The 27,127-nt window shown below is 42.1% G+C and overlaps 1 pseudogene; it reads right to left on the bottom strand.

Moving 5' to 3' along the window:
* Positions 1-12,709: 12,709 nt before the first annotated feature.
* On the bottom strand, positions 12,710-13,957 carry LOC114513362 (annotated as a pseudogene).
* Positions 13,958-27,127: the final 13,170 nt, after the last annotated feature.

Genomic DNA, 27,127 nt, shown 5'->3' on the forward strand with positions numbered 1-27,127 from the left:
GACAATGGAGAACAGATTTCTTTTGTAGTGAGTACCCACGTAATGTGGCTGTGTGATACATAAACAGAATACAATGGTTGTTTCCATCAGGATGATGAACCTGTTTCTTACAGAGCAACTGATGATAGTGAGAAGCTGCTGAGCTAGACCTAGGTATTGGGGCAGTGGCGCAGCAATGCCGATCTTGAGTCTATCGTTGTGTAACTTAGTAAAAGAAAAAAATCATTGCTGGTGATCCTGTTGCAAAAGCGCAGCTCTGAGTTGGCACTGAGGAGGGTGTGTGCCCTGCACTGTCCAGGGTTTGTGAAACCCTTTCATTCTGGAACAAGAGTTGAGGGTGTAACTTTTATACTTGAATCTACCTACCAAGTTTACATTTCTCAATTCCTTTTTTGTAAGGTGCTGTTTCTATATTTAAGTAACTTTCTTTCAGTGTAAAGCTGCTTTCTGCTTGTCTGTTGCACTGCTAGTTTTACGTAGGTTTTAATTTTATTGCTGCTTAACTGCTTTTGTTTTCATATTTAGTTCTCTCTTTTTAATGGCTATATTATCTATAACTATTTACTTGTAACTCTACTACATGTAAACTGATTCTTTTAGAAAATATTAAACATTATAAAACAGCAATAAAAATTAAGAGATGTTGGTTATGTTTGTCGGTGGACTTTTTGTGTGTGCCGTTTTCAGGAAGACCTTTCACAGCTACAGGGCAGCCAACAGGCCCTCATAAACCCATGTCAGATTTTTCTGCTGAGAGCTTCCCATGGTTCCCAAACTCGAAAACTTGCTGTATCAGAATGACATGGAGATGGGGAAGGTTGACGGACCATGCCATTAAGCACCTGAATTCTGAATTGGAATCTGGACATCTGGAAGTTCCAGATGATTCTGATGCTTAGGCAATATAAGAATCACAGGTGAAGGCTGGCTGGTGTGGCTTAGTGGATTGAGTGTGGGCTGCAAACCAAAGGGTCACTGGTTCAATTCCCAGTCAGGTCACATGCCTGGGTTGCAGGTCAGGTTCCCAGTGGGGCCACATGAGAAGCAGCCACATGTTAATGTTTCTCTCCCTCTCTTTCTCCTTCCCTTCTCTCTCTAAAAATAAATAAAATCTTTAAAAAATTTTTTCTGTCAATATTATTTTTTAAAAAAAGAATCACAGGTGAATGCAGACCCCTCCCCAACTTCTTGTGATATCTACAAGGTTAAATGCTTCTCAGCGTAGTAAATGCCTACCTTTAGTTCAAAGCCAAATCCCATTGTTAACCCTCACTTCTGAATGAACCTCCAAGCAATCTGATTTACACTAGCTCATTATATCCCCAGAGTCCATTATGTTGCATTGTTAGTCTCCCCAGGTAAATTGTGAGGTGCTCAGGAAAACAGCTGGCATTCCAATATCAAGCCCAGTGTGTGGTGCCCAGTCGGGAGCCCCCAAAATGGTGAACAGAGGAACTACAGGACCCACAGTTGGGCTTGGCCCTTGGCCAGGATTCAGTTACATTCAGCCTGTGCCTCCCTTATTTTACTGTAACCTCTTCTAACATGTCACTTCTCACCCCAGTCCCTAGTATAACAAGACAAAATAAGCAAGGGTCAATTTGTCCTGCACTGCACCAGGGTTAGAATTTTACTGGCATATATTCAGTGGCATGTTATAACAGGATCTTGCTGTATTGCAGGCATTTGCCAATACCGTATGTCCTGTCGTGGCTGTAATGGGATAAACCATGCATTGAACAAGCAGGACTCACGAGCAATCATGAAAGCAGCTTTGATACATCTCCCAGAGTCTCTAAGCCTGGTCAGTGGGGCTTACCCACTCATCTTTGTATGAACACTAGGTTAGGTGCTATGAACTTCTATGACTATAGAAATGCTATAGTCATTTCAAGCTGCAAAGACAGTCTTGATTCATTATATGGAAGAGCATTTAAAACTATCTGGCGCTCACTTACAGTAGAGGTGGACATGGTCCTTTGTCTCTGCTGAGTATCTTTTCCTCAGCCTGCTTGCCTACATTTCTAGCCCCAACAAGGTACAGATTCGTGGGTAGAATTGAAAACAGTCCCTGGCTGGCTCCATCATCAGCACACAGCTGTGCCCTGTGCCTTGATTCTTGGAGAAAAGGCCCAACCAAATTCAGCAGCCTCTACCTCCTGTCACTGCCAAAGCTGCTGACACACCCACATGTCCTAGATCCCCTGGCCCAGCGTCACAACAGAACACACTTCCTTTTGCAGGAAAAGGGTGAGAGGCAAGCAACACCCCACACTTCCCTTTAGTGGCTCTAAGGAGGCAGAGGTCAAGACACACAGCGTAACTCTCCAAAGACATCAGAAAAGCCATTTCTCTTCCCATTGGTTCAAACCTTTCAAGGCCTTAAAGGTGCAGGAATTCAATAGTAGTAGAATGGGTTGCAAAACTTCCTCTCTCCATTCTTTGGAGTGCAACAATTATGCTAATTTGGTGCTGCAGTCAAGCTCACCATCCTATTACAACAGTTATAAACTTACATTGTTTGAGATTTGTTATTTTCCTAGAAGACTTATGACATTTAATAGCTCATCTTTATAAAAGTAAGTTTTGGTAGCCATTAATTTGTTTTTAGTGTTAAAATCAGTTTGTGTTTCAATGTTCTTTTTAACCTGAAAATGCTTCTGAAATTACGAAATCATACCTAAAACTAAAACAGTTTTCTTCATTTTATTCTCTCATATCTAAATTCTTTTTTGGAAATAGCCCACTGGCTTTCCAAAAGACCTTCGATATGATTGACTGGCTCTTATATACAAGCATCCATTCTCCTCAACTGTGCCTGAAAAACTCAAAAGTAATCCTGGTAAATCAAAATGAAACAGCTATTTTGTTTTAATACGAGATTTCATAGAGACAAATTCACAAGAGGAAATAAACGTAACTGGTTTGATAGTGGTACAGCTTTTTTTCCTCAGAGCATCTCACAGGTTCTGCAGAAGGTACCATGATAAACAATGAATTAATCCACAAGACAATCCTCTAAAACTTTTAGTTTTCACTGAAAAGAAAAGGAATTAATATTAGTTTCTTAAGGACAGAGACCACAGGTGATTTATATCTGTATTCGCAATTCTCACCACAAAATGTACAGCCACCTAAGTCATATTTAGTCATTTACTCACTCAATAAACATTTACTATGCAAATGAAAGTAATCTTTGTGGGGGGGGGGGCAGGTGGAGTGAGCAGCATTCTATTTCTTTTCCTCTCTTTAATAATGGTAGAAAATTAAAGAAGTATAATTCCCAAAGGAACCTGAAAAGTCGTTTTACTCACCTATTTTACAGAGGGGAAATTGAAGCAAGGGTGACTCATCCTGGATCATACAGCTGCTCCACCAGGTAGCTGAGACCAGGACACAAGACTCCCGATACCCCAGTCCAGCACACTTGTCCCCAAGCCATGCCACATATCAAGCTACGGCAAAATCTTTTAACAAAAAAATGATAAAGTCCTTCACACAAACCTATCCTATTTTCAGGATGTATGAATTTTTTAGACCTCAAACTTGGGTGTGCACAAAGTTGTGACTTCATTACACAGGCACACCTCTCTTTGCACAGCCAGCTGAAACTGTGCAAAGTAACCTCAGCATTTGAACTGGTTTGGGAAGATGTGCATGAGACCATCGTCAGGCAGAGCACCAGAAATGGGTGTGGGGTGAGGGTTCCTGGGGCAGAGGGAATGGCTGGTACAAAGGTAAGGATGCAACATTGCAATTGCTCAGTGATCTTTAAAATGTATCAAAACCTTAAAAACGCTCGCTGTTGACTAAAAATATTTTGGGAAATGTAAAAAATAGTGAAACAAGTACTTATTTAGTACATAATTTAAGACATTAGAAACATTCAGAATTAAAATGTTTTATTTCTTTTTAATAAATTTATCAAGAATAGTTTAAATAGTACTTATGTCTCATTGTATAAATTAGATAAATAGTGATCTTCATTTCTATGTTATGAATGAATTGTTATACTCTTTCCTAAGTTTGGGACAGCTTCTAAATTTTTATCCTTTCGATTCCATGAAATAGCTCCAAGAGCTCATTTCAAGTTTTACAGACATCACTTTCTGTGGGCCATCATCACCCTTCTCATCACAATTACTTTCCTTATCTTTGTTGATTAACTCACCTTCATTCAGTTCCTGTAACTGCATGCGTAAGGTCTCTCAGGTGGTGGCCATGTCAACATCCCCTCTACCAACTATTCCTTCCTCCCTCCCTTCACGGTTGAGTACTGTGCACCTCCAGTACAATCACTTTGTGTTTCTTTACTTCACTTCTTCTTGGTTGGTTAATCCTCTCTTCCAAGTACAGTTAATTCTTGAACATGAGATTTAGGGGTGTCAAACACCCTTGCAGTTGGAAATCCAAGTCTAACTTAAATCTAACTTAAGTTGGCCCTCCACACAGGTGGATTTGTAATCACAGATTGAAAATAGACTATTCATTTTATTAAAATGTCATGTGTTTTATCACTGGGGAGCACAGAGACCACCCATGTACATGCTTTGCTATCTGCATGAAAAGACTTTGTAAACAAAGAAGTTTTAAAAGGAGCGATAGGACTGGCCATCGGTCACAATTGGCACTTGTTTTTATTGTAGAGGTTTGTAGACTGAAACACAAAGTTTCTACTTTTGTGCAACTACTCACAATTAATATACCAAAAATAGAATTATCTTCTGAAGGGTGGGTTCCTTGTAGTACAGGCTTAACCTGCTAGGTGACTGTTCTAAGAACACATCTGTATCAGTGTTCCAGCTGGTGTTGTTGTGAGAGGCTGCATTCACCTACAGTGAATTTTTTTTTAAGACTTAATGCCTTTGCCCATTTCATGATGGGTGATTTACAAGTGCACCTACCATTGTGCAGAGTGTTCAGTTTTTGGCCAAAAATAGCATGACCCCTATGCCCCACACTTCCTATTCACCAGATCTACCTCCAGCGACCCCCCTTTTTTTTGTTTCCCTGGATGAAAAAAGTCCTCAAATGGAAACATTTTGCCAAGTTGGAAGAAGTGAAACAAAAACCAGCAGAAGCACTAAAAGGCATCAAAATTGACGAGTTCACAAACTTTTGAGCAGTGGAGAAAATGTCTCACTCCATAGGTGTGTTGCATCAAATGGAGAGTACTTTGAAGGTGACTGAGGTTTAAACATGTAAGAATGAGTACACAATTTTTTATAAATAAATTCCATTTTGGGGGGTCCCCTTGTATGATATCATACTAACTGAAATTTGAACCATGTTTTTTGGGGACTGGTGTTATTTAACTAAACCATGGTATCTGACATGCATGCTTCCCAGAACCGTGCAAAGCAAGGACTGCTTGAATATATTCTGTGCTTGAAATGAATTCCTGTATAAAGACTCCATTCAACATTGTGGCAGAAATTAATTTCAGTCAACTCAGAATAATATCAGCCAACTAAGCCCGCTTCTGTCCCTCCCCCCACTTCCTGCCACTCTTGAGGAGCAATACTTGTAGCAGCAAGTACTTAAAAACAATTCAAACAGGCTTAAACAGTCAGAGGCCTCACTGGCTCACGTCACTAGAGCCACAGAAGCAGGACAATGACTCCAGCCCATTTTCACTCCAGTCGCTCCGTCCTGCCTCACTCCACACGCCAGTTTTATCCACAGGCTGCAACAGTGACAGCCCCACACAAGCCACAGTCAGAGAAAAAAACACCCCTTTGAAAGTCAGAGAAGTAAGAAAGAAGGAACCTTCTCTGAGTTCCCTAGAAACACTCTTCTCAGTTCTTATTGGCCCAAATTGTGTCACATGTCCATTTCTAAACCGACTACTGGCAAGAGACAGAGGATCACCTTTATTCCAGTTAGACTTATCCCTGGAACCAAAGCACAGGGGCCCTGTAAGGGAGGGGTCGACACCTGAACAAATTTTGGGTTCTGTTAGGATGGGAAAATCAGGAAATAGAAGCCAGATAGCAATAGCAACTTCTCTACAGCTCTGTCCCTCTCCAAGTGGTGGCAGGGCAGGGGAAGGACGAACTGGCTCTCAGTCCTTATCAGTTCAAATTGACGTCAGCTGAGATGCACACTCTTCCTTCTGCTCTTGGGTCCCTATTATCTTTTTTGACAACCACTGTGAGTTCCTGGGATACCAAGCCCACTCCCCTATATCCCCTGCGGGGCCTTCTTCATCTGCCCACAGAGTCTCTGAGTCTGCTGGTTCTCAGGCCTCTGTTCACCACACCATGCACAGCTCCCAGGAAAACTGTTAGTTTTCTACAATGATGATCTTTCCAGTGTTTTGCATAGAATGTCTTGTGAAGCTGTCTCTCACTGTCTCTGCCGACATGGTTTCAGGTAAGACTGAACCAGGCCCTAACGCTGAAACGAGACCCTGACAGTTTTTTCCCTCTCTCTCTATATTTTTATTTGTTTGTTGTTGTTGTTGATGTTGTTGTTGCTTTTTTGTTGTTGTTGTTTTTTAGTGTTTTTCATCAGATATCACCAGGTCACCTTACCGCACTCCAGAAACCAGCAGACCTAATCAGATCAAACCAGTCTCAGAGGCTTGAGCAGGCACGGTTAGCAGTGTAATGACCCTCAGCTGACCTCCAGAGCACAGCAGAACCAAAGTTCATGGAACTTAACAGAAGTGCTGCTGTAGCCATTCAAAGCCTACTAAAAAGCAGGAGATCCATCGATAAGGATGATTGGTGACTAGACCAAACATGGACACAACCAAACTCTGCCAGATTGCACTTACTCTGCCCCCGCAACCTCTGTCACATTTCTCCCCTTAGATGGCCTTGTTCCAAGACTACCAATCAGAATATCCCCCTGAATTAGAATTCATGAAAATGCATTGTCCCTCCTTAACACTGTTCTTTAAATTTGCTCCAAATCTTTATTCCAAGAGTCAAATTTGGACTTTCTCTTCATTTCCTCATTGAGCTGTCTCATTGAGCTGTTTTGTTTTTTGTTTTGCAAAAAAACCTGTTGCCTCAGAACCTAGCTTCTCTGTATGCAACAGGCCAAAGACCCACCAAGGTTGGTCAGTAACAGGACTGGGCCATGGTCCCATTTCCTGCGAAGCCTGGCACTTTGGAGCTGCCACTTGTATAACTTCAATCTGATATGCAGAATCAATTAGCTTTCTCAACACTGCAAGGCCCCATGGTAAAGTGTTTCCATTATTTCAAGGGCATAAATCTCAGAGAAACTCCTGTCTTACATACAGACAGACATGTAAAGGGGTTTATCATTCCATTTTCGTAACAACAGAAAGCTATAAACAAAGGTACAACATGGATAAATTGGGGTCTATTCATATCACATATTCCTATCCAATACTTTAAACAACATGCATATGTCTAAAGTATGTAATGCTGAATGGAAAAAGTAAATTGTCAAAAGATATGTACATTTTACATTACGCACAGTTTAAAGCACTTTTGTAATAGACATGTAAGAGAACAGACACAAAGAAAACACACTAGCATCAGAGAAGGGTGACATCTAGAAAGGCAGGGGTTTGAAAAGGGACTAAGATGGGATTGGTGAGGGCGCTTCGACTGCATCCACAATGTTTTAGGTCCTTTTTAACGAAGGGATCTAAGGTTAATATGGCAGATGTTAAATTAACAGTTGGTGATTGTGGGGTATAAGTACTCGTATCTTTGTTATAGTAATCTCTGTACTATTCTCCATAGTGGAAATATTTTGTAATTTTAAAATTAAAATAAATAGTTTTAGTGTGATAATTTTAGAAAAGAATAATCCTCTGTTTACAATGAATCAGTGGTTCCTGGACTTAGGCTTTCCAAGGGTGTGGGAAGTTGCAATGTCCGTCAGAATACCCGCTGCCCCTGTCTGGAGGGAGTTTGTGTATCCTCATCATGCTCAACGGGGCAAAGGTCACGAACTTACTTTTTCCAGTGAGATGTGGACTCAGCGATGCCTGTTCCTTTGGAGCAGAAGCATTATGAGACTGCTCATGTTCTCCATGCCTGCTTTTTCCTCCACTGTGAAACCGGTGTCCCAGAGAGGGGCTGCTCTGTCACTGTCTTAAGCAAGGAGCAGAGACATGGTCAACCTACAATGCAAATGTGGCCTGAGCATAAATAAAACTTGTTCTCAAATCACTGAGATCTGGGGTATTTACTACCTCAACTTAATTTAGACTATCCAAATTGATACAACTTTAAAATCATAACAAATGAGGGACCAACATAGCATGGGTTTTCAAAGTTGCTATTAGCACCGTATTTTTCTTCCATGCAGAAGACATTAAAGCAAAATAAGAGTTACCATATTTTGTCATATATAATGCACACTTTTTGTCCAAATTTTTGAGGGAAAAATAAGGATGTCCATTATACATGGGTAGTACCTGAAATATCTTGTATCTGTTCTTGTGTTTTGTAATGATTTGTTATGTAAAATTTTTTGCACCATACTATGTTCAAAAATAAATGCTAAAATTTATTTATAATAAAAAAGTATCCCAATATAAATAAATAACTGAATTAAAATATTAAAATGAAAGATTGTTTTCCTGAAAGATTATTTTCCTGAAAGTTTGGGCCGAAAACATGGGTGCGCATTATACACAGCAAAATACAGTATTTCGACTCAGTAAATTCAACAGGCTGGAAACCTAACTGTGCCCCTTAACCACTTAACTGCCACAGCCCCGCTGGTGTCCGACTTATGGAAAACTTAGCCATAAACTGGCTTTGGGGATAAACCAGTGATTTCAACCTGGGTTGTAAAAAAGGATTCAAGGGATGGGTGTTTATTAAAATAACTTTGAGGGGATCAACTTTCCTTGCATCTTCAAATTCTATTTGTATTCATTTGTAAAACTGATCACGTTAGTAATGACTAAAACAGACTACCTCGGTAGCCCTGGTGATCTCTGGCCACCTTCATGCCAGCATCACTGTAATGTCGTGTTGTTACAGTTCTTTGCTCCTATCTCCTCCTTTTTAAAGTTCTTTCACCCATTAAAAAAGAAAAGCAGACCTCCTACATAACTGAAGGTCACACAGGTGCACTGCATGGGTCATAGAAATCTATGGGATGTCCGTCACAGGGACAATTTTAAATGCTGGTATCTGTCTGTGCTGAGAAAGGAAATGATTCTAATGACTGGTTAGGAAATCCTTTGCTAGGTGAGGTAGCTTCCAATTATTTTGTTCTCGGTACCATTGAAGCAAAACTAAGCAGTTGTTCACTGATCATTAAATATATATATGTGTATGTGTATATATATGTATATATATGTGTGTATATACACACACATATATGTACACATATACATATATACATAAAAAAAGTACTAGGTCATATTTAGCAAGTAACTCAGAAACAATTCAAAGCATTGAGTTATGTTACCTATAAAATTTCTTCCAGTACCACTGCTTATTTCCATGTATGAAGTTTCTTATGCTTATAATTAGAGAAAAAATGACATAGACAGTATGAATATGTACTCTTTTCTCATTCTAGCTGTAATAAATATTCATCATAGATAAGTGAACTAATATTTTTAAAAGCTCTACCTATCTCATTAAGAGGTAGATGACCAAATAATAGTCTACCTTTCTAATGTTTAAAAATTATTTATTAATATTTTTGTTTTTAATCTATTGTGTACTAAAAAAGTATAGATAACTACGGTCTTAAAGCCACAGAAACATTTTGTAATTTTTAAATTCCGGAAAGTTTTTAAATTTTTAAATTCTAATTCATATATTATTGTTGTTACAGAGAAATATACATAAATAAAATGTAATATGTATAACATTATAAACTTATATAACTAAGATGTACAAAACATTAGGATATGTCTAATGGGGAAGAGGAATTCAAATATAAGTTTATAAATGAAAAGGAACTATGTAAAAAAATACTTATTTAAAAGAGCATTCTCATGTATTTAAAAAATAACTGGGTATATATTAAATCCTTTAGATTCCATTTAGATTCCACTGTATACATTTACAGGAGTGACATGGAAGTTTTAGGAGATTGTATTTTGTACAGTTATTTAAACTTATAATTTATACTTTTATATACTAACTTAAAAATGTACCAGAAATTTTCAAATTCTAAAGGACAAGAGCAACAACATCTGCAGAGCACACTCGATTCCCAGAGAGGCAATCCAAAATTCTCCAGCCCATCCCTCACCCTTCAGCTCCCCGCAGGCTCCCAGCCTCGTCCACACGGTGGCAGTAGTGTCTGTGCAGAAAGATGAGTTTCCAAATTGAGAGGGCTGCTCAATCATCCCCTTATTTCATTCGCTATCAACATGTTAAATAAATATTCTACATATTGCATTAGAACAATAAATATCCACTGTGACTTACCACTGCTGAATTTCAAACTATTTCATTAAATTTTCCAGTCATGTAACAAATGGGCTATGGCTATAAATATTAGCGCTATATATAAATCTCTTTTCACCCACCTGGGAATGACCCGGACATTAAATTCATTTTTCACACTCCTCTCTGCTTTTCTCTGCTGCTTACACAGTCTCTGCCCACCTCACCTCCAGCTTCCGTTGCTAAGCAACTAAAAGAACTTTATTGTTCTTGAACACTAACCATTAACTGCCCTCAATTTCTTTAATAAGAACATGGATGCAGCCCAAATTACCTCCTTTTCCTGAAAAACAGAGGAGCATGCATATGACTTATGCTGATAGGAAGGCAAATCACATTCTGATAGATAAATGCAAGAAAAGAAAATCCAAAATCCTCAAGCAACTCTGAACACATACCTAAACACAGAGTTCACTTTGCCTTATTAAAATGATGATATTATTGAGCACCTATTATATGCTAGGCACTTCACATATATACTATGGGCTTCACATTTATTATTTCCTCCGATATTCAAAATATTATTTCTCTTAATAACCACCCTATTTTTGAAGGTTTTCATACCATAGGACAGAGTAATTTTATAAGATTCCATTGGGTGCAAGGTATGTTCTTTTTTTTTTTTTTTGAGAAAGGGTTATTGACACAAGGAAGTGGAAAAAGAAAACTTGAAAAGATAACCATTCATCAGTGACTCCTAGGCAAATTTTTTTTATTTTAATTTTTACTTTAATTTTCCAGACCAGAAAGCTGAGACCGGTAGACGTTGAATGAGATGTCCTGATAGCAAATAGCAGATTTAGATTCTGTCAGACTCTCATGCCATCCAGGCACATTGCCTCTTGCTCATATGGGGTTCCAAGCATTGTAAGAATCGCTTTCTTAGCTCACTGGTTTATAAAAAGGCATTCTTTTGTCCGACATGTAAAAGTATGGTGAGAATTTCTGCAGAACGACTCTGGCAGACTCTTCTCTATGCATGGATGGAATGTTTGCAGTCTCTTTATGAGCAGAGTTGGACTGGCTCAAGTTCCAGCCTTGCTTTGCCATTTGTATAATCTGAGAAAGTCACCTCCTCACTTTGGGCTTCAGTTTCTCCTTTATAAAAATAAAAATAAATTATATCTACCTCATGAGATGATTTGAAAATTAATGTGTGCATAAACTGCTGTAACAAGTGGAATATGATGGCTCGGATGTTTACAAGTTTCCTTGCACTCACTGTAGTTTCAGGCAGGCATGGCACACTGGCGGCTCTTCTCTGCTTCAGGGTTAACAGGCTGATAGCAGTTCCACCGCCTTCAGCAAATGGCTTTCAAGATCACCCTGGCATTATCGCCATCCAGGTAAGCTTTAGAAGTAGAAAAGAGTGGAAGGAGCATGTGTGAAGGCTTTTTAAAGTCAGACCCAGAGATGGGCACCACTTCCACTCATATTCTATTGGCCGGGGCTCAGGTACATAGGTACAGCCATCTGTTAGAGGCTGGAAGATGTAATGTGGCTGAGTTCCCAAGAAAGGGACCTAGAATTTGGAGAACATCTAACAATTTCTGCCAAGAATCATGTTTCTGTAATCATTTCTTACCACACACATAGTAAGAGTTCAGGAAATGTTAGTTTCTCCCCTCCCTCCCTCCTTTCTTCCTCATTTTTCTTTCTTTCCATCATCTCTTCCTCTGTGTAGAAAATGTCTTGAACCAGATATAACTATTGATTACCCTATAACAATTCTTCAACTGACATTAAAAGTATAAAATAGAGATGAGATGACTTTTATAGCAAAAACTTCTTGTCAAGTGGAAATTTAAGCCTACTCAATAAACATTAGCTATTTTAATTAAGATTCCCTCTTTTCTTAACACTCTCCAAGAAATTTATTTTAGCATATGCCATATATTGATATAATTTTACATGAAGAGAAACCATTGAGGAAGTGACTAATATGGTGCCCTTACAAGGAAATAAAGAAAAGGTAATATGAAAGAAATTCTTCCATATAAAGACATTCGATCTGCATCATTTTCTCAAGATATAAAACCTTAATATTAGAAGCAAAGAGAAAAACAGCAAAGAAAACAATAACACAGAAGACCAAGGACAAGAAATTGCTTATGCAGATGGGTTGCATATGTAGTATATATATGTATGGGCTGAGTTATAATAAAAATACTTATGTATTATAGTCAATTCTCATGTAGAGTTAGAAACAGCAATATCCAATCAAGCATGATTGTACTGAAATTTTCTCAGTCTTCAATTACATGGTGAATTAGAGCTATGCAACAGTAACTTCTGGTCAGCAGTATCATGATAAATGCTTGGTAAGATATAATTTTTCTCCTTGTTCACTTGTAAAAATTGGTGCTTCTTTGTAATGTTCTACAAGCTCTTCCATGGTGCTGAATTTATGCTGCCCAATGCAGTAGACAGTCTTTTTTAGCTGGACTTTAAAATGCTTGTTTTTCCCTTGTGCTTTTAGTGATACTGAGAAGTCATTAGGCAAAGACTCACTATCACGAATGAGGAAATCACCTTTGTGCCCTCTTTCATTTAATGCCATTTCTGCTTGATGCCTTCCATAATACCAAGGATTGCCAGCAAACTTTCCAGTGAGTGAAGGCCTAATATAATCACACTGTGGAGGTGATGGTTCCAAACTTGAGGTTAAAGGATTACTCTGCATAATGGTAACATAGTTTTCTGGCACCAGACCAACCATCCCATTGATCTTCCTGCACTTCCACCACTCAGGGTCATTTTCAGGTTTTTCAATAACATCCATTACATCTCCTTTCTCAAAATTAAGTTCTTCATCATTGGATGAGCTGAATGGGTAAAGAGCTTGTACCACATGCAACACTTGCCTAGTATTTAGGTTATTGACAACTGCTGCTAATTTCTCTGACAGAGAACCCACATGGCCACGCAAAGGACTGTCACCTTCCTCAGTTACATAGTTTGAAGGGAACCATCCAACTTGTCCACTTTATCTACCATGCCACCACCCATCACTGCATTTCTCCATGATGATCACCTTCGTCCCTTTTGTTAATGATAATTCATCCTCTCTCTCTGCCATGTAGTTAAATTTCACATATGCAGGCATGTTGAGGTCATAGAGATGTTCCCCTAGGTCAACAGAGCTATCATCAGCAGGAGATGCAGAATCTGGCACACTGGTTTTCTTTTGACTTTTCCAATGCCTAAGGTATCCTTTAGGTTTTTTTACAATAGATGCTTTCTGAGCACTCTTTTTCCTTTCCACATAGTTAGAAGGCACAAACCCCATTTTATTCATGGAATTTCGAACTCACCAGCAAGACTTAGAATCATCCAGAAGCCATAATCTCTCATTCATCTTAATGTCCAGCTCTTGTTCTTGTTGGGCCACATAATCAAATTTGGCTACTACCACCACTTCTTCTGCCATCTTTCAGTAGTTTCAGCACCATTTTGACCAGACATTGAGGTCCTTTGCTTACCACAAAAGATGGGGTTAGAAAATTCTCCTTAACTTCATTCTTTCCTACTTCATTAAGGTTTCTTACAGAATCTAACAGGCAGAATTATTTTCAGGTCACTAGCTCATCAGTTGAACATTAATGCATGTATTTTGTTATGGTTCTCAGCCCTGAACAAAATCTAGCTCCCTGAGCTTCTAATGGCAAATTTAACTTTTATGGAAACACATAATGTTACAAAACCAACCTTTCGAAATCATTTTTACCAGATATATTACAAAAGCCCACAGCCCAAGCAACTCAGGTATGGACTACCACGGATCTACAGCAGATCATACAACTAAAATAACCCAGATTTCCCAAGAACGAGGGTACTGGCTGGTGGGGGAGGGACAAAAGGAGCATCTCAAGGATGTCCATCCTCCGCCCAAGGCTCTCCCCTTTCCTCCTCTAACACATTACCACCTTCCCGGCCTTGCTTTAGGCTACAACAGGCAACAGGACTTTTGGGGGTAGGAAAAGAAACAGAGAAGTGCACGCTGCACACTGGACCCCTGAAGCCTCACAGGGGTGGCCGCCCCAGGTGCTCATCCCGACCTGGCGCTCCAGAGATGCGCAGGAAAGCTGCAGGCCCACGTCCTGCCAAGATTTCCTCTTTTTTTTCAATGGCTACAAAATATTTAATTTACTAAACCACAAAATAAAAAAATATTCAAAATCACAGTGCATTCTCCACATTTCACTTCATAAATATTATTGACTATTATAATGTGATTACTTAAGAAAGAGCCTCTCAAGGCCAATTTGTCAAATTTCCTCAGATTAGAAGTGAGAAAAATAAGCCCTGGCTGGTGTAGCTCAGTGGATTGAGTGCAGGCTGCAAACTAAAGCATCACCAGTTCAATTCCCAGTCAGGGCACATGCCTGGGTTACAGGCCAGGTCCCCAGTGGGAGCCATGTGAGAGGCAACCACACATTGATATTTCTCTCCCTTTCTTTCTCCCTCACTTTCCCTCTTTAAAAATAAATAAATAAAATGTAAAAAAAAAGGAAGTAATAAAAATAAAGTGTAAAGTGAAGTGATGTACCCAAAATCACACCGTTAATCAATGGCAGGGCTGGGGCTCTTGAAGTCTAGTCCAGATGCGAGGAAAAATGTATCCAAAGCTCCTATCAAGTGTTCCACCAATGGTCATGACTATTGAAGAACAACATACAAAGTGTTCTGAGAGCCCAACCAGGAAAATGACTCCAGTGAACTTTCTGATTTTACTTCAAAGAGAATTTTAAGGTGATTGATAAGTGGGAGAAAAAAATGGGCTTTGTTTCTAGATAGCAGCTTTGAGATGACTCCCTAAAGCAGCTGGCTTGAAACTCTGTGTGTGTGTGTGTGTGTGTGAGAGAGAGAGAGAGAGAGAGAGAGAGAGAGAATGCCCATATGCATTATCTGCCAGTGAGAGAGAGAGTATTTGTTTCCTCAGAAATGAAATGGAAGGTTCAATAGAACAGAAAACAATGTTATCACTTCTGTTCATTGGCCACAAGTATCACTACCACTATAAACCTTAACTCTAAAGTCACTTCTTGTTTCATTCAAGTCAACTGGAAAGACAAAGTACTCAGCAAGGTTGTATTTGATGCAGAAAAGCAAAATGCCTCCAACTTCCTTGAGTCTCACAGCAACGAGTAGGAAGTTTTTGGTGAAGGGTGGAAGCCCATTCACTGGTACATCAGGTGGGGAGTCAGGTGCCACTCACCAGGAGGTAGGTTTCATGATGGCCGGGTTTTCAAAGCCCGTTGGTTGTACTGCTGCACGTGCAACACCCAGCACAGCGCTTCACTCACAGTAGATGCTCAGTACATATTTTTGGAGTAAATGCTCTGTCCTGTTTTTGTGATTTGATATTTCTGTTGAGCTCCATTTTGTAAAGGAAAACATTAAAACACAACAAAAAATCTTATTTGCTCTCTCTCTCTCACACACACACACACACACACACACACACACACACACATTCTCAGCTGCTATAAAACAGGGATGGCTTTGTTTATCTAGAACCCAGAATCACTTTTCTGCCTTTTTGACAAGGAAATGTTAACAGGGAAATATTTGACAGGGAAGTCTTAAAAAGAATAATAATCATCATGATGAATTAAGAGATGTCACAGAAAGGAGAATCAAAGGAATAACATCTAAGAAAAAACCTGTAGTCTCTTTCTCTAAATGGCCATTAATTACTATTGCAAGGAAACACTGCCTTGAATGTTTAGAAATCAAAAGTTTCTTGATAATGAGAGGAGAGGGATGGCCAATACTTGGACTGCCCAGTGTTTTTAAAACCTAAACTTAAGCAATCTTATATGCCGCCAACTTTTTCATCCCTCTTCCATTATTCCAACAATCATGAACCCCTGGGCTGGACACTGTGTGAGTCTTCAAGGGGAATGTGGCTGCAAGCTCTGACAATGACCCAAAGTCTCCTTTCTTTCCAGGTTGGTCTCAGATCTTCCTTGTTCCTCCCTACTATTTGTTCAGTCATTTTATTTCTACAAGAATTGAGCAGCAGAAATTGTGCCATTAGAGGATAAAGGCAGGGACACGTGAGGGCATACATATAGAATGAGGTTTCCATGAGACTGTCAGCAGTCATCACCAAAGAGCCTACAGGTACATTGTCTGAGAGAGAATGCCCAGTCTACTGTGAGCCTGAATGAGCAATCCTTACTTGCCTCTCTAAAGCCAGTAGATGATATAATCCCTATTGAAGCTTAAAAGAAAGCTTCTGGGTAAGTCGAGGATTTAGTCAGATGATCCAGGTATAAAGCTGAAGTTGTCATATTTCAGGTTGCAATTCTGACCTGAACTTTTCTGCATTCCTGGGCTGAGCAATTCTGAGGTTGGATTGCAGGGAAACTCACAAGAGGCATTATAGTAGGAGAATTCTGGGCTGACACTTAGAGCCCTGAGCAGTCTTCTCTGCTGACCAGGGGAGCCAGTTCCCACAGGAAGCCTAATTATAGTCAGAGAACGCTTGGTGAGCAAGGGATCTGCTGAAGGGAAGCTGGTTAATCTAATCCAAGCAAGACAAAAATCTCATGTCTTCTCTTCTCTCAGATATTCCACTAACCCTGTTTTACCTTCCCACTCAGTTGATGACGTACCATAATCCATTGGAGAAGAGTCGCCTTACGTGGGAAACACATCACCCTCCCATCGTGGACACACGCATCCCTTACCCTGGCTACTTACCACCCCGCTAGTGAAGGTGTAGGGCATATCCTTTCCTGTCTCCACCAGTTCTTGTGTATCAACAATCTCTCCACTTCTACTTACTCTCCTCGGAACACAAACATATTTTGGCATCTCCTTTCTCACACACACACACACACACACACACACACACACACACTACCTCCATCGTCCACACATTCCCTGCCATTTCTGCCCCATTTTTCAGCAGTGCTGTCTGTGATGGGTAGTCTCAAAAACACATCTTTAAAAAATTGTGCAAGAATTTCTGTGGGGTGACCTCCTGGGATGAGCACTGCCTGCTGAAGGAATGTACCTGTGGGGCTTCGACAGGCCCTGCACACTGCTCTCCCAGAGGAGGGGCCTTCCCCTTTCCTCTCCAGGGGGTCTGCTGGGGCCTCCCCTTCCTCACTCTGTCCCCAGGGCTGGTTGCCACCAGACCAGAGCCTGCCAGCCTGATGGTGGCAGTGCTCTCTCCCCAGTGTTGACAGTGCATGCGTCCCCATAGGGGAGGTCGGGCATCTCTGGCATGTAGTGGCGTGTGCACTGCCTCTTGTTGGAAGTGCACATGCTTGCCCCTCGTCCCTTTCGAGGCTTGGCCGCACCACAGGGATGCTCAACCTTCCTGTGGTCTTGGGCTGTGGAGAACGCTTTCCAGTGTGTGGTTTGTGTTTGTGGATTTCTGCATTTTTCTGGTTTTTGTTTTGGCCACAGAATGAGCCAGCCATTGCCTGACTGGCTTCTGTCCCTGGGGTCACAGGCAGCACAGTGGTCTCTCTCCCCCAAGATTATGCACATGCTTCCCAAAGGGACTTCTTTTTTTGCCTCTGATCTCTAATCCAACTGGGATTTCTCTTTCAAGTAACAAACATGTATGCAAACAGAGAAAGGCAACTATTGTAACATTCCATTTATAGAAATCCTCCAGAAAAGCAAAAGGAAGAGGAGAGAAGCAGATCAGGGGCTGCCAGGGGCAGGAGGAGTGGGGAGGGAGCACTTCTGGTGCAGGGTTCCCTTTGGGGGCGTTGGAGCATCGGCAGCGAGGTGGTGGTGACGCTTGCACAGCATAGTGAATGTACGCCGCATTCAGGAACAGCACAATTTCAAATATAAACAAAAACTTTTGTTTAATACTTAAACTTAATCATGCCCTGGAGGAAAGGAAAATATAACAATAAAAGAAAATAAAAAGACCACAGAGGGGCAGTGAAACAACTTCTGGTGGGAGTGGGAGACCCGGGTGAACAATAATCAGCTCTGAAACTGACCTGGTGCCTTTTCCAGGGGCAGCTCCTCCTCTGTGGCATGAACAGAACTGGGCAGGATCCAGAGAGGATTCTTCAGGTGGGTCTGGTAGGGTCTCCATCAGGTCAGGTCAGCCTATGCTGCACAGGCTGCCCCTGGCTCCAGAGCTGGGGCTGGAGCTGCGGCTGGAGGTGGCACAGCCACTGGAGGTGGGGTCTCCTTCAGGCCTGGAGCGGCCCCCTGGTCTGCCCCTGCAACAAAGCCCAGAGATGTACTACATACAGGTGTTGTAGCAGGAGCCAGCTCAGCCTCCTGGGCTCCTGCTAAAGTTACGAGATGAGAAAAATGCAGTGCCTGCATTTCCAAAGGCCCCCCACAGACAGAACACAGCCAAGCCTTCCTGAGAAGCCACAGCTCAGGACACACCCCAGGGCCCCCTGGCCCCATCCCCCTCACCCCCTGACAGTCTAGCAGGTCTGAGGCCTGCCTTTCTTCTGGCCACCGACTCCTCCCAACAAGCTTTCTGCAATTCCTCCTCCATCCCACCTTGGTCTTTCCCTGCTTCTTGCCGGCAGGTTCTGATTCCTTGGGCTCCAGGTCATCTGGCCCAGTTCCACTGATGTGGGTACCATGCTCCATGTTGGAGGCAGAAATCTTCCGTTTCTACTGGTGCCTCAGTGGCTTCGAGGGAGGTGTCCTTTTCTGGCTACCCATAGGACCTGGTTCCCGAGACATCTGAGTGGCGACACTGACCTTGGGATTGCTGTAGTCGTTGGTGGCGGGGCCTACCTTCCCCTCACTGCTGGATACAGGGTAGGGTTGTCTGTTGACCAGGTGTTTTTTCTGGACTGCTGGGCTTGTAAGAAAAGAAAGATGATCCCCACCCCTTACTTTTCAATGGCCCCCTACACACTGAACACAAACACAGCGTTTTGAAGAAGCCACAGGCCATGACCCACCCCAGGGTGCCCTCCCCACAGACAGTCCAGAGACAGGTGATCTGAGACCAGTCTTTGCTCTTGGCCAGCCTCTGGGGGTGCTCCTGTGTGTTTGGCAGCAACTTCTCCTTACACGCTCACCTGCACCTCCACTCCCATTCCACCCCTACCTTCCCTACCATCTCACTCTTGGGCTCTGACTTCTTGGACTCTGGGTCATCTGGCCCAATTTATTTAACACAACACCATGCTCCAGATTAGAGACAAAAATCATCAGCTTCCTGTTCAGCCTGGATTGTTCGGGATAGGTGGCCTTCTCCATTTATTCACAGGCCCTGGTTCTTCAGATCCCTGGGTGGCCAAAGTCACTCTGGGCCTTCTCTGGCTCTTGGTGGTGTGGCAAATCTTCTCATCACTGTGGGAGTCATGACCAGTCTCTCCGTCAACCAGCTGCTCCTCTTGGCCTGATGCTGAAGCTGCAAGAGGGGAAACGGCCTGCATTTCCAGGTGCCTCTCACAGCCAGTGCACAGCCAGAGTCCTCCAGAGAAGCCACAGCCTGGGACCCCAGCACGTCCTCCTCACGGACAGCCCAGGACATGGGTAGTCTGAGGCTGGTCTTTGCTCCTGGCCAGCCGCTGTGGGTGCTCCCTGTGTCTCCGGCACCGACCCCTCCCCACAAGCTTTCCTGCACCTTCACCGCCACTCCCACCTCCCTCACCTTCTCCCCCTATACCTTTTCCCCCTTGGACTCTGTATTTTGGGGTTTTGGGTCATCTGGCCTGGTTTATTTAACATGGAAATCATCAGTTTTCTGTGGAGCCTGGGTGGCTTCAGGCGAGATGTCTCTTTTCCCCCATGAACAAGCCCTGGTTCCCCAGACCCCTGGGTGATGACAGTGACTTTGGTCTTGCTCTGGCCCTCGATAATGTGGCATACCTCTCCCTCACTGGTGGAGATGGGGCAGGGGTCTTTCGTCGACCTCCTGTTGCTCCTCCATGACCTGGGTTGAACTCTGCAATGACAGGACTGGTAGCCAATTGGGAAGCCTGAAGCCCTGCCCGGCCCTAGTCGCTGGTGCATCTGCCCATTGGACTTGAGGAGTCTGGACCTGCTGCTGGTCACTGCCATTGCAGAGCTCCACCCAGGTGGAGGAGCAGCAGTTGGTTGACAAAGACCCCTTCCCTGTGTCCACCAGTGAGAGGCAGGTGCACCGCACCACTGAGGACCAGAGTAGGCCGGAGTAACTGTGGCCAACTGGGGGTCTGGGGAACCAGGGGCTGTGAATGACCAGTAAATGACACCTCCCCAAAAGCCCCCCAGGCTCCACAGGAAGCTGACGATTTCTGACTCCAACATGGAGCACAGTCCCCGAGTTAATGGAACTGGACTAGGTGACCTGGAGCCTAAGGAGGCAGAGCCCAAGGGTGGGAAGGTAGGGGAGGTAGGAGGTGGCTGTGGGGTGGAGGTGCAGTGGCGCTTTTGGGGATGGGTCAGTGCCAGACACACAGAGAGCACCCGTGGAGACTGGCTGGGAGTGAGACCAGCCTCAGACCACCCATATGCTGGACTGCTGGGGAGAGGGCGTCCTGCGGTGGGGTCTGGGCTCCAGCTTCTCTGGAAGCCTCTGTTCTGTCTGTGTTCTGTCTTTGGGGAGCACATGGAAATGCACATGGAAAGGCACACGGGTGATCTTTTGTCCTCTCATGACTCTGGCACCAGCCCAGGAGGCAGAGCTGGCTCCTGCTTCAACGCCTGTCGTGCATCCCAAGCAGCCCAATGCCGGGCACACCAGCAGGCCGCTGCAGACTCAGAGGGCTGTCTGCCTCCAGTGGTCGTGCCACCTCCAGCGGCCACTCCAGCTGCAGCTCTGGAGCCAGGTCTGGCCTGTGCAGCATTTCCTGACAAGACTGAGGCCCTACCACCACTACCTGAAAATCCCTCCCTCGAACCTGCCCTGGATCCCACCACAGAGGAGGAGCTGCCTCTGGAAAATGCATCAGGGCCTGCTCTAGAGCTATGTGTTGAATCTGCTTTCCCCCTCTCATCAGAACAATTTGTTTTACCTTCACTCTTTGACCCTTCTCTTTCATTTTCTTTTATGGTTGTGTTTTTCTTTTCTTCATGGCATAATTTAATTTATATTTTTTATTTGAGCATTTTGAGTGTTTTATCTTCTTTTCTTTTTTCAATTTTATTCATTTTTCAATGGTGTAATTCATTTTAAATAACAAATAAAAGTTATTTTTTTATTGTAAATTGTGCTGTCCCTGAGTATGACACACACTCACTACACTGTACAAACACAACCACTGCCTAGCTGCCGACAGCCCAGCACCCCAAAGGGAACCCTGCACCAGAAGTGCTCCCTCCTCACTCCTCCTGCCCCTGGCAACCCCTGATCTGCTCTCTGTCTCTGCTCCGTTACCTATTCTGGATGTTTCCTATAAATGGAATCTTAAAATAGGTGCCTTTTTGTGTCTGCTCACATACTTTTATTTTTATCTGAAATAGCATTTTTGTTATTTGAAAGGGAAATCCTGGTTGGATTAGAGATCAGAGGCAAAAAAAGAAGCCCCTTTGGGAAGCATGTGCATAATCTTGGGGGAGAGAGACCACTGTGCTGCCTGTGACCCCAGGGACAGAAGCCAGTCAGGCAATAGCTGGCTCATTCTGTGGCCAAAACAAAAACCAGAAAAATGCAGAAATCCACAAAGACAAACCACACACTGGAAAGCGTTCTCCACAGCCCAAGACCACAGGAAGGTTGAGCATCCCTGTGGTGCGGCCAAGCCTCGAAAGGGACGAGGGGCAAGCATGTGCACTTCCAACAAGAGGCAGTGCACATGCCACTACATGCCAGAGATGCCCGACCTCCCCTATGGGGACGCATGCACTGTCAACACTGGGGAGAGAGCACTGCCACCATCAGGCTGGCAGGCTCTGGTCTGGTGGCAACCAGCCCTGGGGACAGAGCGAGGAAGGGGAGGCCCCAGCGGACCCCCTGGAGAGGAAAGGGGAAGGCCCCTCCTCTGGGAGAGCAGTGTGCAGGGCCTGTCGAAGCCCCACAGGTACGCTCCTTCAGCAGGCAGTGCTCATCCCAGGAGGTCACCCCACAGAAATTCTTGCACAATTTTTTAAAGATGTGTTTTTGAGACTATCCATCACAGCACTGCTGAAACAGGAGTTAGGAAAAACACTAATGTCTATGGAGAAGGGATGTGATCCACCAGTCCTGGTCTCCATGGACAAGGTTAGCTGAGCAGCTGCTAAAGTGGGCACAGAGGTCTCTACGTGCTGACAGGATCTGGGATCCTTTCACATGAGACATGTGGAGCAGCCGTCTGCATCCAGGACTCCACCTGTTAGACCACACACATGTCATCTCAACAGGCACACAAATGTACTGGAAAATGACACGATACTGTATATAGAGAACCCTAAAGGTTCTCCAATTAACTACTAGAACTGATAACTGAATTCAGTAAAATAGCAGAATATAAAATAAATATCCAGAAATCAGTTGCATTTGTATACACCAATAATGAACTATCAAAAGGGAAACTAAGAAAACAATGCCATTTACAATTGCCTCAAAATAAATAAAATACCTAGGAATAAATTTAACCAGGGATGTAAAGAACTATACTCAGAAAATTATAAAACACTGAAGAAATAAATTTAAAAAGATATAAATATGTGGAAGCATATATTATATTCATGGACAGGAAGAATCAACATCATTAAAATGTCCTTACTACCCAGAAGAACCTATGAATCTACTAAATCTATTAAATTCATAGTAATTTAATGCAATTCCTATGAAGGTACCAATAACATATTTCACAGAATTGGAACAAATATTCCAAAAAAATTATTTGGAACCCCAAAAGACCCCAGATGGCCACAGCAATCTTGAGAAAGAACAAAGTTGGAGGTATCATGCTACCTGATATCACACTACACTACAAGGCCAAAGTAATCAAACATTATAGTACTATCATTAAAATAGAAACATAAATCAATGGAATGAAATAAAGAGCCCAGAAATAAACACACACTTTTATAGTCAATTAATATTTGACAAAAGGGGTATATACAATGGAGTAAAGACAGTCTATTCAACAAATGGGATTGGGGAAATTATACACATACATGCAAAAAAAATTAGACCATCTTCTCACATCATACACAAGAATAAAATGAAAAGGGACTAAAGATTTAAATGTAAGACTCAAAACTAGAATAACCCTAGAAGAAAATATAGGCAATAAAACCTAGCATTTCTCATTTCAATATTTTTTCTGATATATCTCCTTGGGCAAGGGAAATGAAAGAAAAATATACAAATGGGACTACATGAATCTGAAATGGTTTTGTATAGCAAAGGAAACCACCAAAAAAATAAAAATAAAAATGTAACCCACTGCACGGGAGAACATATTTGCCAATGATATATCTGTTAAGGGGTTAATGTCAAGAATTTATAAAGAATTCAAATAACTCAACACCAAAAAACCCAAACAATACAATTAAAAAAAAATGGCAAATGAACCTGAATGGACATTTCTTCTTCGTGCACTGCTGGAGAAAATGCAGACTGGTGCAGCCACTGTGGAAATCAGTATGGAGTTTCCTCAAAAAGTTAGAAATGAAACTGCCTTATGGCCCAGCAACTTCACTTTTTGGAAAATACCTGAAGAAAACCCAAACATTGATTTGAAAGAATATAAGCACCCTTGTGTTTATTGCAACATTATTTATAATAGCCAAGATTTGGAAGTAGCCCAGTTGCCTATCAGGAAATGAATGGATAAAACAACTATGTGACATTTACACAGTGGAATACAACTTGGCTGTTAAAAAGGAGGAACCCATCCTGGCTAGCGTAGCTCAGTGGACTGAGCGTGGGCTGCGAACCAAAGTGTTGCAGGTTCGATTCCCAGCCAGGGTACATGCCTGGGTTGCAAGCTATAACCCCCAGCAACCACACATTGATGTTTCTCTCTCTCTCTCTTTCTCCCTCCCTTCCCTCTCTAAAAAATAAATAAATAAAATCTTAAAAAAAGTGAGGAAACTTTACCTTTCACAGTAGCATAGCTTGACCTGGAGTGTATTATGCTTAGTGAAATAAGCCTGTCAAAGAAAAGCAAATACCATATGATTTCACTTATATGTGAAACCTTATCAACAAAATAAATAAACAAAAGAGAAATAAATTCACAGATACAGAGAATAGACTTACAACTGTCAAAGGGGAAGAGGTTTAGGGGGCTGGGTGAAATTGGATGAAGAGATTAGGCAAAAAGAGAAAAGAAACCATCTCCTAGACACAGATATCAGGACAACAGCATGGTGTTTACATCACCAGAAGCAAAGGGCCGTTGCAGCAGGTGGGGGAAGGGGAGCAGGGAGTACATTGTGACTGAAGGAGATTTGACTTGAGTGGTGAACATACAATGCAATATACAGATCTAGTATCATAGAAACGTATACTTGAAACCTATTCAATTTTATTAGCAATGTAACTTCAATAAATTCAACTTAAAAAAGATTATTCTGGTGCTCTATGTGGAATGGATTAGAGGCATGGCTGGAATCAGGCCTTCAGATTTGCTATTCTCTAAAAAATATATTCCGCAACTGACCCTCCACCAACACACACACACACACACACACACACTCACACTCACATACACCATGCTCTCATCCAAAAGAAAAGCAATCATATAACATCATTTTAAAAGTCTTTAAATGATCCAAATAGAAATGGGTACTGATATTAAGCTTTTACCCCAATTGCTTTCACTCCCTTCTGTATGTTTATGTGGGTATGGAAGGAAATGTGTCCCCATCTTCCTGGTATCCTCAGCACCTTCTCAGCCTACCTATTGGGTAACCCATTGTTAAATAGAGAGAGGCAAGGTTTTAAGAGAGGGATGCTTGTAGCTTAGATGAAGATGGTAGTAATGAACTATTTGGTGGGTAAATGGATGCAGTTTGCTGGTGAATTGCTAATGGGAGAATGAGGGAGGGGAAGGGGTTAAGGATGATTCCTCAGGCTGTGGGCTGGACAAATGGGTGAATAATGCCATCCAGTGAGATGGGGAACATGGAGGAGGACTATATTTAGGAAGGACCCTTAATGACAGTCTGGTCCTAGTTCAAGAAATGGGTGGCCCCGGGTGCTTCTCTCACCCTGTAGAGGGTGACTGCCCACCCCACAAGCGTGCTCTCCTACTGAGTCGGTGCTTCAGTAAGGCCATGTCACCCTCCCAGATCAAGTACAAGCCTTTTATTTAGAAGCTAAATACACTGAGGCCCAATTTTTTAAAAGTACAGTTTTACAGAAAAAGTATTTCAAACAAAAACATTCCATTAAATTACATTTTAATTTAAAATTTTAATTAAAACATTTCATCTTAATTCTACATATCTTTACTATACTCTACTATTTTTTTTTTATATCTGTAACCTAAGCAACTTACTTGAACTCACATCCAGGAGAGCACTGGCAAAATTTTGGAAAAATGATGATAAATCAACAGTAAATGCAAAGGTATTGCTTGAGCATGTGTGAATATCAATCAAGAGATGTCAGTGAATCCCATCACATGGGATGGGATTCCCATGCTCCCATCCCATGTCCTTACATCTCACAGGATGTGTGTCACTGCTGGAAAGAAATTGAGAGACCATCTAGTCTGCAACTTTGAAAATGAGAATTCAGTTTCAGAGAGGTGAACGTTCCGGTTTAGGGTCACAAAGCCTGTCAGTGACATTGGCCAGCAGAAACCAGGGCCTCCTGGTTTCCAGATCGCCACCCTTTCCTGTGGGCTGCACTATCTTCACAAACACATGGGCACAAATGCACCCTCTAACCCTAACTGACGGACAAATATAAAAACCTCAGGAGCAGTCAACTGGGTTGTATTACCCCAGTCATCATTTGAAATTCCCTAAACAACACTATCTTAACCAAAGACTTTTCTCCGTCTTCCTATTGCCCAGCCAGTGCGCTCATCCAACACCTCCCGCCCTCCACCCCACCCAGAGTGGGCGGGGCGTGTACCTCCTCCTTCCCGCCAGTTTGTAAGTGGGGTGGAGGAATAGAGCAAAACGATGGGTAAGGATAAAGTTTCATGTAAAAACATTAAATACTCATGTATCCAAACTTCCAAAGAGAGAGATTAAGGGAGGTTACTCTTATAAACCAGACTTTCTTATAGGTTTGTTTTAATAACATTCTCCAATAGAACTTTCTAAATATTTACAGATCACTAGGTGTTTGATACGAAGATTGGGGTTGGAAAGAGAGAGCCTTAAAATTAGAGTGTTAAAATAGTCAACTAACTGATGAAGAGGAATTTTTAAAAAATAAAAACTACTTAAATGACATTGTCAAACAACAGGAAATGTCATCTTAAGCACCAAAATAATCTTGTAAGAGCTGAAAACATTGATTCCTTTGAAGAGAAGTGGATGGAAATGGGATTGCCTGATCTTTGCTTTACATCCACGTCTAATTCGATGGTTTTAAATGTAAACAGCACTTTGAAGGAGCTCTGGAATACATGTTATAGGAAGTCACTGAAATAGCCTTGTTTCTCACTTTAAGAATGTTCTTTTGTCTTGGGTATGAACTGCTTTAAAATGAGAAGATAATGTTTCAATACAGTTATATTAGACTCAGAGATGTGCTGATTTGGTGATATGTTTTATTAAGATTTTCCCCAAAGTGTGACATATATTTACTCTCAGAACCTCAAACTCTAACACACTCCTGCTCCTACCTGAAAACATACTTGGTCTTCAAATTACACTCC

The sequence above is a fragment of the Phyllostomus discolor genome, chromosome 2 (genome assembly GCF_004126475.2).
Source record: "Phyllostomus discolor isolate MPI-MPIP mPhyDis1 chromosome 2, mPhyDis1.pri.v3, whole genome shotgun sequence".
Taxonomy (NCBI): Eukaryota; Metazoa; Chordata; class Mammalia; order Chiroptera; family Phyllostomidae; genus Phyllostomus; species Phyllostomus discolor.